Genomic DNA, 15,132 nt, shown 5'->3' with positions numbered 1-15,132 from the left:
TATCCAATCAATTAAAACAACTTATAAACACAATTACAACATTGTCATATGTAATAACGCTAGGCCCTTTGATACAAGACATATAAGACAGGTCGAACATAACTACTATTATCACTTATAACATCAGGACTTTTGGAACAAGTTGTTTGTATAGGGCAACCTCTGCTACATAAACTGTCGGTATAAAGTTATGCTAGGGCTCCATATATGATACCAATAAATAACCCAAAGGATGAGATATACTTATCTGATGCAACATCAGGTACAACCATAGTACCAACAACTTTTAACAACTTATCTCAACTCCATCACCAGTATATACAACTCTTGTTCCGCCACAACAGTATTTCGTTACGTTTATCGTTTCCATTATAAATCATCTATTCCCAATTTGTAACGTTCTATCCACAATACTTTACTTAATCACCTTTTCTCAATTCATTACTTTAAATCCGTCCTAACTTTTCAATTCAATTCAATTCTTGTTTATGGCTTTTGTCTGTGCCTACTGGGCACAAGGTACTTCGCCAATGTCTTGTAGATGAAGAAGGCACGAAGGAGATTGATCGGTGAAACTAATGAAAAGTTAATTTTGAATTTGTACCAAGAAATAGTTGTTATTAGCTAGTTAGCTCTTTAACCTAAGGCAGCACAGATAACACATGCATATATATCTAACACGGATATTTTTTGTACATTACACTTTAATTTTATTACTTACTATATATTTACATAAAAATCTACAATAAGGACTGAAAACAAACATTAAAAAACATTTAACACTCAAAGGACGGGGGACTTTGGGAGGAAGAACGTCATAGAGGGGATAGGTAAGTTTGGGACAGTTAAAAATAATATGAGTTATAGTGCCCTCATCCAAGCCACACTCACAGATGGAGTTGTCCCTTATCCGGAGTTTGGCCAGATGTACAGGTGTGCTAGCATGACCAAGACGCAATCGGGAAATTGTGGATGAAGTCCAGCGATTTGTACTCCGAGAGTGACAAAACCAGGGTTGTCTTGGTATGTTTTGTTGGATGGTAGCGTAAAACTTACCCTTAACCAATTTGGAATCATTCCAAAAAATTTTCCAGGCTGTTTCCATATATGTTTTGGCAAGAGTACATAGGTCCTGCGATGAATTTTTAAAATGATCTAGAGAACCTGACTCAACAGCTGTTTTGGCACATGAGTCAGCAGTCTCGTTTCCTGGAATACCTGAGTGGCTTGGAATCCAAACCAGTAAGATGAATAGTCCTTTTTGATTGCAAGAGAGCAGAGCCTTCCGGATTTTTAAGATAATGGGAAATCGTGATTTGCTGCGAAAGGGGTTTTCTTTAATAGACATTAAACAACTTAAAGAGTCAGTCAGAATAACCGTCTGTTGTACGTTATGGGACAGTGCAAACAGGATTGCTTCCAAAAGAGCAATGGCCTCTCCGGTAAACACAGAAGACTCGGGAGGGCATTTAAATTTTAAAACAATTCTGTAAACAGGAACCCAACATGCAGCACCAACACAACCTTCTGGAGACAGCTTTGAAGCATCAGTATATATAATAAGATGATTTGACCAATTTTGACTAATATGCTTTTGTAGTTTGATATTGGTATCTGGGGATCCTTTACTCAGACCTAGATCTGTGATGATGGAAGGGTTGTATATTAATGCTTCAAATGGGGTTGAATATAGTGGGTTGATTGTGAAAGATGTCAGGGGATTAGGAAGGCTGGTATACTTTAGGAAACTATCTAGCAAGTAGGAAGACGAGTTACGGGAGCAAGGTGCATGTGATAGTTGGCTTAGTCGGTGCCAAAGAGGATGGGATGACAGCTGTAACATCTTGCTGATAAAGCGGTCACATAGATATTGTCGACGGATGGATAGAGGAGGGTCAACGCATTCTACCTGCAAAGCATTAGTGGGAGAGGATTTCATTGCACCTAGAATAATTCTAAGGCATCTATACTGAATTTTATTTAACTTTTCAGCAGCTGATTTATTAAAAGGCTCTAAAACAAACATACAGTAATCCATGTGGCTACGTACTAAGGCATTATATAATAATTTTAAAGTATAGGGGTGAGCACCCCACCAAACTCCCGCTATTGCTCGTAGTACATTGATGCCTTTTTCACATTTTTTGATAATGTGTTCAGAATGAGCAATTCCATTCAGTCGTGTGTCTAAATAAACACCTAAAAATTTAGCTTTAACTGCAAGGTTGATTGCTTGACCTTCAAATGAGATGTTGAGGTTCGGGAGGTATCTCTTCCTTGTAAATACCACTGCCTGACATTTGCCCACTGATAGGGACAAGCCATGGTCAGACAGCCACTGGCCTAGATAATACAAAGCAGAATTGATACGACAGGATACTTCCTCTATACTGCCTGAGCTGTGATAGAGGACAATATCATCAGCATATTGTAAAATGGTACAAAAACTAGAAACAGACAATTCGAGGTCGTGGGTATATATGCTATAGAGCAGAGGACTGAGAACAGAGCCTTGAGGGAGGCCTTTCCAGATTAATCTGGGGGGAAGAGAATTATTCTGATGCTTTACCAGAACATATCTGCAAAACAGCAGATTACATATGAAATGAACCATCCTCGAGGGAACACTCAGCTTAAGTAGTTTCTGCCTGAGCACCGGAAGTAGGACATTATCATATGCAGAAGCAATATCAAGAAAAGCACCCACAAGGTACTCTCCTTTTGTAAAGGCTAATCTAATATCTGTTGTTAATACACTGAGACTGTCTGTTGTACTCATACCCTTCCGAAACCCAAATTGGGAGGAGGGGAGAATATTTCTACTTTCCATTAACCATTCCAGTCGGTTTTTAAGGAGATGTTCTGTAACTTTAGCTAAAGTAGATGACAAAGCTATGGGTCTATATGAATTTGAATTAAGGGGATTTTTATAAGGTTTAAGGATAGGAATAACAATTTGAGATTTCCAGGAGTTTGGGATAGAACCAGTTTCCAAACATTTATTGATTATTTTAAGGTAATAAATTTTAGCTTTGTCATTTAAGTTAGCCAGGAAAGAATATGGAACGCCATCTTCCCCTGGAGCTGTATCTTTTAGACCATTGAGAGCAATTTGAAGCTCAGAAAAGGAAAAGGGGGCATCCATTTCATCCGTAGCTGGAGCTGGCGTAGTAGTTAGAAATGAGTCCACATAGGGAACATAAGGTGGAGCTAATTTGTCTGCAAAGTTGTTAAGCCAGTCAGAAGGATTATTTGAGGAAGGATCAACGTGGCTCAGGGAGCGACGGAATCTCCTCATATTTTCCCACACAATGGTGGAGGGTGAACGAGGGCTAAGCGATTCACAGAACTGCGTCCAACTTGCTCTTTTCTTTTTGAAGACTAATCTTTTAATTTTAGCATCTAGTTTTTGGTAACTATTAAAGTTATCCTGAGTCATGCAGGCTGAGTATAATTCTTCTGCAGCAGATCTTTTACCAAATAAATCGCTGCATTCATCATCCCACCAAGGAGAGGAAAGCAGCGGATTTTTCACAGGGTGTTTTTTTGGAATATGGGAATCGGCCGAAGATATAAGAGATTTTAAAAAGAGATCATAGCATACCAGAATGTTTCCATCACTTTCCAAATCGGGCAGAGTGTCTACAATGCAATCAACGGATAGGGCATAATCTTCCCAATTTGCTTTTTTAAGTTTATACTTTAAAAGGGGATCATAGTTAGGGGTAGGTAAGGATTTATTATTTAATGTAACAATTATAGGAAAATGATCACTGCCACAGGTTGACTGTAGCACGGTCCAAGTCAGGCGCGATGCTAGGTTAGCCGAACATAGGGTGAGATCAACCGCTGATTTAGGGTTCTGATTGGGGTATACCCTTCGAGTAGGAGAACCGTCATTGAGGATGCAAAGACTGACATCATCAAGTAAATCAATCAGCAATGGAGAAAACCCGTCACTAGCATGGCACCCCCACATCGTGTGGTGGGTGTTAAAATCACCCATGGCTATGATAGGGCTGGGAAGGGACGACAAGATTGCTTGTAATTCGGGAATAATAGAAGATGAGGGATGAGGAATATACAGAGATACAAAAGATATGTCTAGGGTACGGACAGCAACAGCATTGATCTGTTGACTGTGGGAAGGAAGAGCGATTTGGGTGTAGGGGAGGGAGTGCCGTAGAAATACAGCACTGCCTGCATACCCATCACTCCTGTCATCCCTCAAACAGGAGAAGCCCGGCACCCGTAATCGTGAACCAGGCCTCAACCATGTCTCCGAGATGGCAAGAATGGTGGGATTATGAAGGTTAATCAGAGAGATTAACTCATGTTTCTTGGGACGTAAACTTTTACAGTTCCACTGTAGCAGGGTTATTGGGCCCATTTTGGAGTAGTTTAAAAAGTTGGCTTAAGTTTTTGGCAACGTTGGGCGGTAAGGGAATTTCACTACATGGAGCGACAATACTAAGTAGAAATTCGGAGATAAACTCAAGCATTTTACCTTGGGAGGGAGGGTTCTCAACATTGTTGTTGAGAGCGCATCCATTAGGAAGGGATGAGGAGTAATCACCGACAATAGTCTGAACAGCTTTTTTATCGTAGCCCTTTGCTAGAGGAGCTCGGGGACGAGGAGAGCGGAAAACTGTTTGCCGGTAGGAGGTTTTGGTGGAAGTTACATTAGTAGGAGTAAACATTTCTTTTGTTATCTCAGCATAGGACCTGCGGACAGGAGGAAACTGAGATGATGCTTCAATGTAAGATTTATTATTCTGAGACATGACCATTTTAATAGATTGCTGCCTGGAGAATTCTGGGCAGTCTTTATCAGTAGCAAAATGACTACCAGAGCAGTGTAAACATGTAGATAATTCCTTGATGACCAAACATGAGTCACCTGTATGGGGCTGAGCACATCTGTAGCATCTGGGCTTAGATCTGCAGATTGTTTTAATGTGGCCAAAACGGCAGCAGTTCTGGCACTGTATTGTTGGAAGTTTATATGTTTCAACTGGCAGTGAGGTGTGGTATGAATATACCTTAGCAGGAAGCATTTGCCCCCTGAAGGTTAGGACAACAGATTGGGTAGGCACCCAAGTGATGACACCCTCTGTGACAGATTTTCTATTCAGTCGCCTTGATTTCAGAACCTCACCACAGCCAGGCGGGAGCTCTAGCGAATCAACAAGCTCGTCCATCGACCAGTCCACGGGAACTCCTTTCACCAGCCCCATTCTGGTTATGTTGTATGTGGGAATTATAGCTCTATATTTGCATAACTTCAAAACTGGACTAACCAGAAAGTTGTTGGCAGCTTGGGCAGAAGTAAACTCTACAGTAATTTTGTTGCGGCCTATATTTTTGACGCCGTCGTGGATAATTGAACCAATTTTGTGTTTGTGCAAGAATTGACCGAAATTTATAGCCCGTAATGACGCTCCAGAGGATGGGTCCTCCACTTCCCGTGAGACTTGGACAATAAAAGGCCCATTATCATCGTCAGAGTATGACTTGGCGCCTTCGGTGAAGGAAGGATGTATGTAAAGGCTTTGAACGGATGGGTTTACCTGAGTAGGATCAGTTATAGTTTTTTTGGCCGCATATACGTTGGTATCCTCTCCTTGTCGTTTGCGAGACGAGGCTGATGCCCCCGGGTCGGGCGGCTCAGGAGGTGTATCTAGATCCATTTTACTGGAAACACTATAACTACAGACACATAATAAATATTTAACCAACACCAAATACGGTTAGATTTATACGAATATCACCAATGACAACTATTTCTGCTGCTGTGTAAATTCACATAAAACACCGAAATTACACCGGAATCTCACTAACACGTGTGCACAAATTGACAGGCCAAGTTACAGTTCAATATAAACAACACCAAATCCTTTTCAAGACGAGTTTACAATAAAATCAAAGAAAAATTTGAAAAAACCGCGTCCGCCATGTACGAAGTTTCCCGCCGAACCCGTCCTAACTTTTTCTTTGCCGCCAATCTAACTTGTCAAACTCGCGTCTCCCGCCATAGATCCTATACTTTTATTTGACAGTTTACTAAAGTCCATTATTCTATTTTCAATACATTATCAATGAGTATACAAACTATTATTTGTTGATATATTTAATATAATCATCGGGTTTATCATAGATAAAGTGCTGTAATTCCCTATTTCCTAACACGCGCAATAAAGAATTTAATAATAATAATAAGAATGAAAAGAAAAGACTAGCAAAAGCTTGTTATTGATAAAAATTTAAATTTATAAATAACTTATAAAATATACATTTGTTAATACTTTTCCTAGGCCTTGTGAACTGCCTTTCTAAACAGTAGTGTAAACAGTAAACAATAAAATTATATTCTATTCTATTTTATTCTTAGAGAGGAATATCTCTCTAAACAAAAGTAAAGTAATAGTTTATAAAGTAATTTTGCAAAACCTATGCCTTTCTTTACCTTAGAGAAACTTGAAGATGCATACGTCATAAATACAATATAAATATTGCAAAGATAATATTTGTCATTTTGAGGTCGGGTATGAGGTAGGTAAATAGGTAGTCTTGCGTAATCTTAAAGAACTGCATTACCATGAATTTAATTGAGAATAAAAAAACAGTATCTTTACAATTGTATCGATGTGTCGCTATCGGTGTACAGAGGGCGATCGTCGCAACAAACAGACGTACGTGCCTCTACAGTGGTGGAATAAGGGCTTTATTTATTGTTCGGATTATTTCTTCTATGTGCCCTTTGCCTTTATCAATACATATTTATTTTATTTTGTGTTTAGTTCATAGTATCTCCGTGTACAAATTTATTTTCCCGACATTCTTATTTGCATCACATACTCGTACTTATCTTTTCGTGACGTAAATCGATACGGTAATAAGAATGAATCGTATGTACCGAAATCAAGGGGGAATTGTCGAGTTGATCTCTACCTGTGGAATTTTACTTAACTAGAGGTAACTCTAGTTAAGTATGTAACGTTGGGTAAATGTTCTGTTTTGCCATAAACGTTAGATTTATTACAGTTGTTAATTCGTATCGTATCTCGTGATATGAAGTTAATTTCTTTTCAAATACCGACCTTAAAAAACAAGGCATAGCGTCGGAACTACGGGTTTTGTCACCATTCAATTGACATTACTTTTCAAATGAAAGAGCGTGAAAAACACTGCATAGTTGTTTTGACGTAAGGGCTATTTTATTAATAAGGCCTTAAGTGCCAAAAAACGTGACGCGCAACTCGTGGCCATGGGAAATGAATATGGCAATAAATTTACGTGTAGCAGCTGGTGGCAATACGGGGTCTTGACAGGGTGCGAATGCCCCTTGGCCAAGACGTACCTAAGAGTGGTTTGAGCCAAACCACGCAAAGAATACATTACGTTGCATAAAAAAGGCAGCCCAAGTGCATTCTCAGTCGCCCCTGCGGCGTGAATATGGATCTGCTAAAAGTTACTAGAAGTTTTTTTGAAGGTTTACAGAATGATGACAGAAAAAGAGCAAGCCGCGCTCGAGACTTGCTTCATTCCTTCTTTTAATTTCGGTCGTGCGCGTTCGAACAAGAGTCTAGTGACTGCTCGTACACAGGAAACAAACTTAAATACGGCTAAGGGCGTAAATTTGACGCGAAAGAATGGTTTTTGCTTTAGTACATATGAGTTTTGGTCCAAAGAGTAGACCAAACCTAATTTTATCATTCTAAAACCCTGGTTTTTCAACTATGACAAAACAAGATATTATGCGAAGCTAATATGCGTCAAAGAAACAACAGCGCTAATTTAAGTAAAAAGGGCTTTACCCGTAAATTTTCGCCATTATACCGTAGAAATGAAGGTCTTAAATTTTCTAAAATCTTTTCTGAGATGCGGCATTTTCCAAAATTCAAGTTATGGCTGGAGATTCCTGGCATAGTGGCGCACGTCTGAAGCGAACTAAAATACAAGGGCGGGTACGATAAAATTAAATTTTTGAAAAAGCAGTTTGTCATAAATTTGTAAGCAAATTATTTCGAATATATGTGGTATTACGAAAACCTCACCTTCATAAAATTTGTAATGTAGGTTTTGCCACTTCTTCGTTCACGTATTTTCTGTCTTTCTTCTTAAATAGTTTGTGAGTTAACTATTATGCGTGTTATGTTATATAATGCGTGTTCTGTAAGGCACGAAGGGGCAAAAACAGCAATTTCCTAACTCCGGGTTGATACCAAGTTTTACTAAAAACTCAATTCCTGACAACAGGTCTGACCCAGAAATTCAATACCCTATGATCTATGGCCGATTGTAATAACTGCTAGACCTAGTCAGGAAATCGAGGAAAGCAGAAGTTACTATTAATATTTCTCGATGAATCTCAACCTATCGCCATAACAACATATTCGGGTAAAATGCAAACGAGTTACAAGACTGGAGGACAAAAAATGGCGGTCATTACAGGCCGCAATCTAGGCAAATTACGAGCGGCGCCGCGGGGCAAAGGGTGTTGTTATCAGAGTGAAATGTTTGCGTGCGGCGTGCCTTCGGGGCGCACCTATTTTTTTGGATGGAAGATAAATTGGACACATCCTAAGACATCCTTTCATAAAGTTGTTGTGTCTGAGCTAGGTACTTTAGGCACACATTATCTAAAAGATACGAAAGTAGAGTGTTATTGATGTTTATTCTAGGAAAGCTTTATATGTTATATATGCAGGTACTAAGGAGAAGAATGAAACACCAAATCATGCAGCGAAGTAACCAAATTTATTCAAAACTAGCTTCTGCCCGAATGGAGAATCCTGCCTCTACTATATACTCTTTAAGAAGCTATATACTTATGATTTAATAACATACTTCGGAAAATACGGCCAGCTTAATCGCCGGTTTTCCAAGGTATTTACGTATGTAACAAATAAAAAGATTATCTTCATGCACAGATAAGATACTGAGTCGGATGACAGTGTACAAACTTGTATGCACTCCAATTTCCCCATGATACGTAGAAAGGAGTTTTAAATTCTTCTCACTGTGGGAAAAACAATTGCATGACACGAAATATCTACCCAAACATTTGAAGGATGTCTGATAACAGTCATGATAGCGTAAATGAACGACTTTTGAGGACAAAGGATACTTCATAATTGGATATATGAAAGCGTTCATTCGTGAAATTCCATGTTATACAATCTAAGTAAAATAAGCTCAATTTGCTATAATCCTCAATAACTAGGCAAATCTGTACGGTGCCATTTAAAATGAAATACGAGTACGTCAGTGTTGGTACATATACCTTTTGTTTTAAACTTCAAACTTTTTGTCCAAAATTCTCGCTTTTGAAAAATCGTTATAAATCGGGAGTACATAATGTGCGAATCATAAATGAGTATAATTCGGTACATTTTGTTATGACGGTATATGAAGATCATGCGTGTGTCTGGAGTGTTTTGGAAAGTGGTTATGTATGCAGGTCATTAATTGCTATTCTTTATTTTATTTTATAATCAATTTATTTCTTATAACTTTATTTTATTGTTGTAATTTCTATTTATTATGTATTGTTATGTTTTGATTGATTATTGGATTAAATATGATAAAAGATAAGATAGAAGTGGTCGTGTCCTTCTCATTGTGGGAGGAGAAATATAGTAAATTAGTTCTACCTAAAAAATTAAGTTCATCGGTTGCTTAGTTAGGGCGTTAAGGAAGAACAAACAAACACACGCTTTTAAAATTATCGTTAGGATTCTATAAGCAAAAACTCATCTCCCAAATTATTCTGTCTACGCACGTTTTGTTCCGATAAAGGAGTATATTCTTTACAACACACAGTTAAAAATACATTATGCAAAGTTAACGTTTAATAATATTCACAAAAGATAGTTAAACTCAAACGTGACCACTTGGAAGCTATTATACAAATAGTTATATGTATACACAAGCAACTCTATAAGCTGGTGTGACCCACATATTCAAGTATTGATGAAACACATGTCTTAGAACTTACTTAAGCTCGCACACTATGCATGGCAATAGTGTAGTGCAGATTTACTTTTTTTTCAGTCTTTTGAAATTTCTACTCCTATAGTTACAACCTCTATTAAAAGTACCAACATCCAAGCATCATCATCCGCACTCTATTAACGTCCCACAGCTGGGAACAGGCCTCGTGTCTCATATGAGACACGGTTTTAGAGCATAATTCAAAAATTCAAAATTCAAAATTCATTTATTTCAAGTAGGCCTAATACAAGCACTTTTGAAACGTCAAGTCTGTCCGTGTGTAGTGACTCTACCACCGGTTCGGAAGGCAGATTCTACCGAGAAGAAACCGGCAAGAAACTCAGCAGTTGCTCTTTTCCAACATCAAAAATTTACATTTTATATTTTAACATTCATTTTTCTATCTTGTGAGAGATGAAAGCGGAGCTGGATGCTTCCAAGCAACCTTGTCATTAAGAAACTCATCAATTGTATAATAACCTCGCTGTAATAAATGTGTTTTAACACATTCTTTAAACTTATGGATTGGTAGGTCCAAAATTACCTTAATTACCATAGACCCAGTATAACGATTATTGTCGGTTTAACGTGCTTTCCGAGGCCCGGGGGTTGACAACGCGAATTTTCTGGAACTCTGGGTTGGTGCTGAAAATTCTTTAACAAGAAAAACACAATACTTTGCAATTTTTGGGCAACCCGGGATTCAAACCCAGGTCCTCGTGATCCGTAGTGAAGCATGCTAAACACTATAACATCGAGGTAACTGTGAGAATACAATTTTGTAAAATAAGCACCTGCGCATTATTTTTGACGACCCCTCTGGCCCAACGCTAAGCGCTGTGAATTTAAGTAGGAGGTCAGGGGTTCGATTCCTGGCAGGGACAATTTGGAAATTTATAATTTCTGAAATTTCTCTGGTCTGGTCTGGTGAAAAAACGTGCTGCTAAGCGATTTAGTGTTCCAGTGCGAAGTCTCTTTGAAACCGATTAGGGATATGACTACCATATTCACTAACAGGTTAGCCCGCTACCATATTGGAATGCATCATAACTTTCCACCAGGTTAGATTGCAGTCAAGGGCTGATTTGTAGAGGAATAAAAACAAAACAAATAACCGAAAAAAGGATTTTCATATTTCATTTCATTTAATATCACAGAAAAGTCTAAAATTCTCATATTTTATTAATGTTTTATCACGCACCACATTAGGCTCGCTATTTTACCTTCGATATTTCCAGCCTCTGTTTCCATCTTACACTGTATCATTACTTACCATCAGATAGGATCTCTTTCGCGAAATCCACGCTAAAAAGATCTTTATTTTTAGTGCCCGTATTTCCATGTAAGCTGTTTGTGCAAAAATCCTTTTTTATTGTAGAAGCGTGGCATTATCTAGGCTTTGTTGAGGATAGGCCCTAAAAGCCTTATGCAAATTCATTCTGAAGGCTCTCGTAAAAGGTAAAGCTTACACTTTGTCTGTTTATTTGTTTCAACGCGCAGCACGTTGTATCATCGGAACCTTCGAATACGGAACAACAATTATAGTAAAACTTCTATGAAACAGAAAAAAATGTACACACACGAAATGTATGTTAAAATAAGTGAACAGAAATAATTTACGACTAAATAAAACCATTCTAAAACAAGTTATAGATATAACTAACTTTCTAAACGGATGTTGGTAAAGATCATACTGAATCTCAAAATAATGGATGTCAAACTCATAAACCGGGATACCAACTTGAATTTAAAAATGCAAAGCTGCACATCGATTTCATGCTCTTGCCATTTTTATCAATGTGACGAACATTTGCAACCTGCCTTGTCAATTTTAAAATTTTTTTAATAATTACATTTGTATATTCGTTTTCTATTTTGCCCTCAATCTGCTTACTCCCATTTTCCGCCATTAGGTATAGATTCATAGTACAGTTTTTTGAGACAGCGCTCGTCCCTATCGCCATGCTTATTTCTGCCGCTAAGCTGTTTTGTTACAATGGGTGACAATTAAAGTTACATGAGGCTTTACACCTTTTTCTTTTGTTTACGGGGGTTTTTGTTTTACCCACTGAAACCCCCTCGGTGGCCATCCTCGGCACATATTTGGGAGGCTCCGGGATCTCCTAAGAACGCACCGGCGCCTCCCTCGTACAGCGCATGTAGAGCATGTCCCGGGAGAAAATATTCCCCCGATGCAGGAGACTTTACACCTAAGCAGTACGCCTCAGGTCGATGGACACAGGCACGTTGCAGGACGTGATCCTTGCATGCCCTGTTAAGTGTTGAAGTGTTGTTCAGGCGATAGTTTTCCACACCCATGCTGGTATGCTGGCCCTCTGCTAAGTCTGTAAATTGCTACGTAAAAAAATTGGTTGTCTGTAAAGTCGGCTTACTGACGATAGTTGAACGTGACAACGTCGTACGAAAATACTGATGGAATGGTTGCGTTTTTCAAAAGAAAATTTAAATTTTATTTGTTTGATAGATATTATCGTTGCTATAAACAATTTACACCACATTCGCTTATCACTGCATTTCATCCTTGCCGAAAACATGTAAATGTATTATTGTATAGAAGCTGTCCGCGGACGCATCGCTCACTCCAGTAAGAGAGAGACAGATGTCGAACGCGGAGGCCGACTGTGCCTCTTTGTCGCTCGTTCCGCGCTCTCGCTTGCACTTCAAGCCTTGAATGGAACGCCTCAGAGCGAGGTAACGCCGCATGCGTCATGTTTTTTCGTGCGTGCAGCCGACTCCATCGAATTATAAGATGTTGTCACGTCAAAAAAAGGATAAACCAAATAGAGGAAAGATAGCCATAGGAAAGTTTTGCCGAAGAGAGGCCTTATGTAAATTCATTTCATCGGAGGTTCTCGTAAAAGGTAAACCTTACACTCTAACCTTTTTCTCTATTAGGCTCATAACAGCGGTCTTGGTTCCTTTGATTGATTTCCGATAATTTATGTATTACTTACGTTGATATTTAAAATGGGATATTAGTGGCAGATAGGAAAAAGGATCATTATTATTAAGACAGAAAATCGATCAATTTGGCTACTTTTCTTTCTAGTGTTTATTTTATATCTCTATTTTCCAGAAATTTAAATAAATTCCAATTAAGAAATATTCTATTGAAAGTTGATGGCCGCTTTTGCATCTTTTAAAGTTACATTATTTTTTCGTGTATAGGACTTATTGCTTAAATTTTTCTTATAGGTCTTAAAAAAAAATATTACACAAAGTAAACGAATACACAAACTAATTTACTATTCAAAGTAATTGTTATGGAATAATAAGTACTTTATCAAAATATTACGTTTTTGACTAGTGCTTGACTGCATTTACATTTAAAGTTAAGTAACGATGATAGAATGCGCTTGCAAAGAAAAGTGCGTATAAAAACCATGAACCAAGTTCAAATTGCAAAGTGCTACACGCTGTATCCACGGCGCACGTAATGTGGCAAATCTTTGCGGTCTCCAACCAATGAGATTGTAGAAGTATAAGGGTGGAACTGACTCAAAAAGTTCGTGAGTATACCCTCTGAATATCTAAAGAATGGTGACCTAACAAAAATGTTCAATTATATTGTTATATAAACTATAAAAGCCTTCCGCTTTTCAGCTTCCAAGCTTCTAATTGGCACTTGATAAAGTCAAATTTATTGAGGATAAGGGAAGCGGTGTTCTCTGTGCAACTACTATAATCTGCTTCGATCACCTACCGTCTACCCAGCGTGATGATTCTGGCCAAGCCCTTCCGTTGGGAGTGGCCTTAAATCCATCAGTGAACTTTCCTAAGCTATTGACGATGATGATGATAAAGCGTTCTCCATCGTTTCAACAAATTCAAACAAAATATTGATGAATAAAGATTGTGTTTGGTGATTATCCACTCTACAATCTTAGTGAATATGTTTGGTAAGTTTCGATTTGCATGCTAACGATGCCCGGGGTAATGCCCCGTTACTTAATATTCATAGTTTAAGGCGATGGCGGCCGTAAACAGGTTTATGGGAACGATTTTCTAATTAATAGACTTAGCAACTGAGAACTGCGTAAGGGACGGTACCTGTACATGGGATAACTTGGCTACGAAATATTACGTCCAATATTCCCGTGATCAGTATCCAAAATGCCTTGCCTTTGACTGTAAGAGAGGCAAAATCTATGCAAATATTTAAAAAACTTGTGAAAGATCACTTTTTGTCTCAATCATCTGATGACCAGTTCACTGCTCCCTTCTTCTCTTTTTTGATTTTTTACTATTTATATTTGAGGATAATTATTTATTTTATTTATTTTGTTTCATATTTAATTTATTATATTATTTTTAAGTAAATATTATTTCTATATATAATGGTAGTAACTTATTTATTTATTTGTCCACCAATCCGCACTAGGCCAGCGTGGTGGACTATGTAGCGGGCCGGTCATGATAACGTTAATTTTATAAAATTCTGAACCGGTTTAGAATCAGTTTTGAAATTAAACACTCGTATAACTTCAAAACTGAATCTATATCAAATATTTATTTGTAATACCTACCTAGGTATCCCTATCCCTACTAATATTTTAAATCTCAACGTAAGTTTGTTTGTTACGCTTTCACGCAAAAACTACTTAACCGATCCTCATAAAACTTTGTACACATAGTCTTGGAAGTGTTAGAAGTAATATAGGATACTTTTTATCCCGACATTAAGCTCGGTTCCTTTGGGAGAAGGGATGAAAGTGTTTGACGATTTTACACCATAACTCCGACAAATTATGTTTTAAACTTTGTGCAGATGAATGTAGTTGGAGATAGAGGACAGAACTCCTCAACGGACAGCAGCAAACCCCTCATTTATGGCTTAGCCATACTGAATACTTGAATGCCAATTGAATGCCACATCAAAAACCAAAATCAAACGCAGACGAAGTCGCGGGCAACAGCTAGTAACAAATAAATATTTTTGGATTATAATGCAACATGCGGCGTTGCGGATACAAATGTACTGGGTTACTGAGTAATTATAAGACGTTAGCTCAGCGGTTGCAAAGTCAATTTATTTGTTAAACTTGACTTTCCATAAGGTTTGTAAATGGGCCCTTCGCAAAGCCTATTATTTATGGGAGAGGGTATCCTTGGTCC

Source organism: Pararge aegeria, chromosome 13 (genome assembly GCF_905163445.1).
Source record: "Pararge aegeria chromosome 13, ilParAegt1.1, whole genome shotgun sequence".
NCBI classification, from domain to species: domain Eukaryota; kingdom Metazoa; phylum Arthropoda; class Insecta; order Lepidoptera; family Nymphalidae; genus Pararge; species Pararge aegeria.
This window is presented reverse-complemented; position numbering follows the sequence as displayed.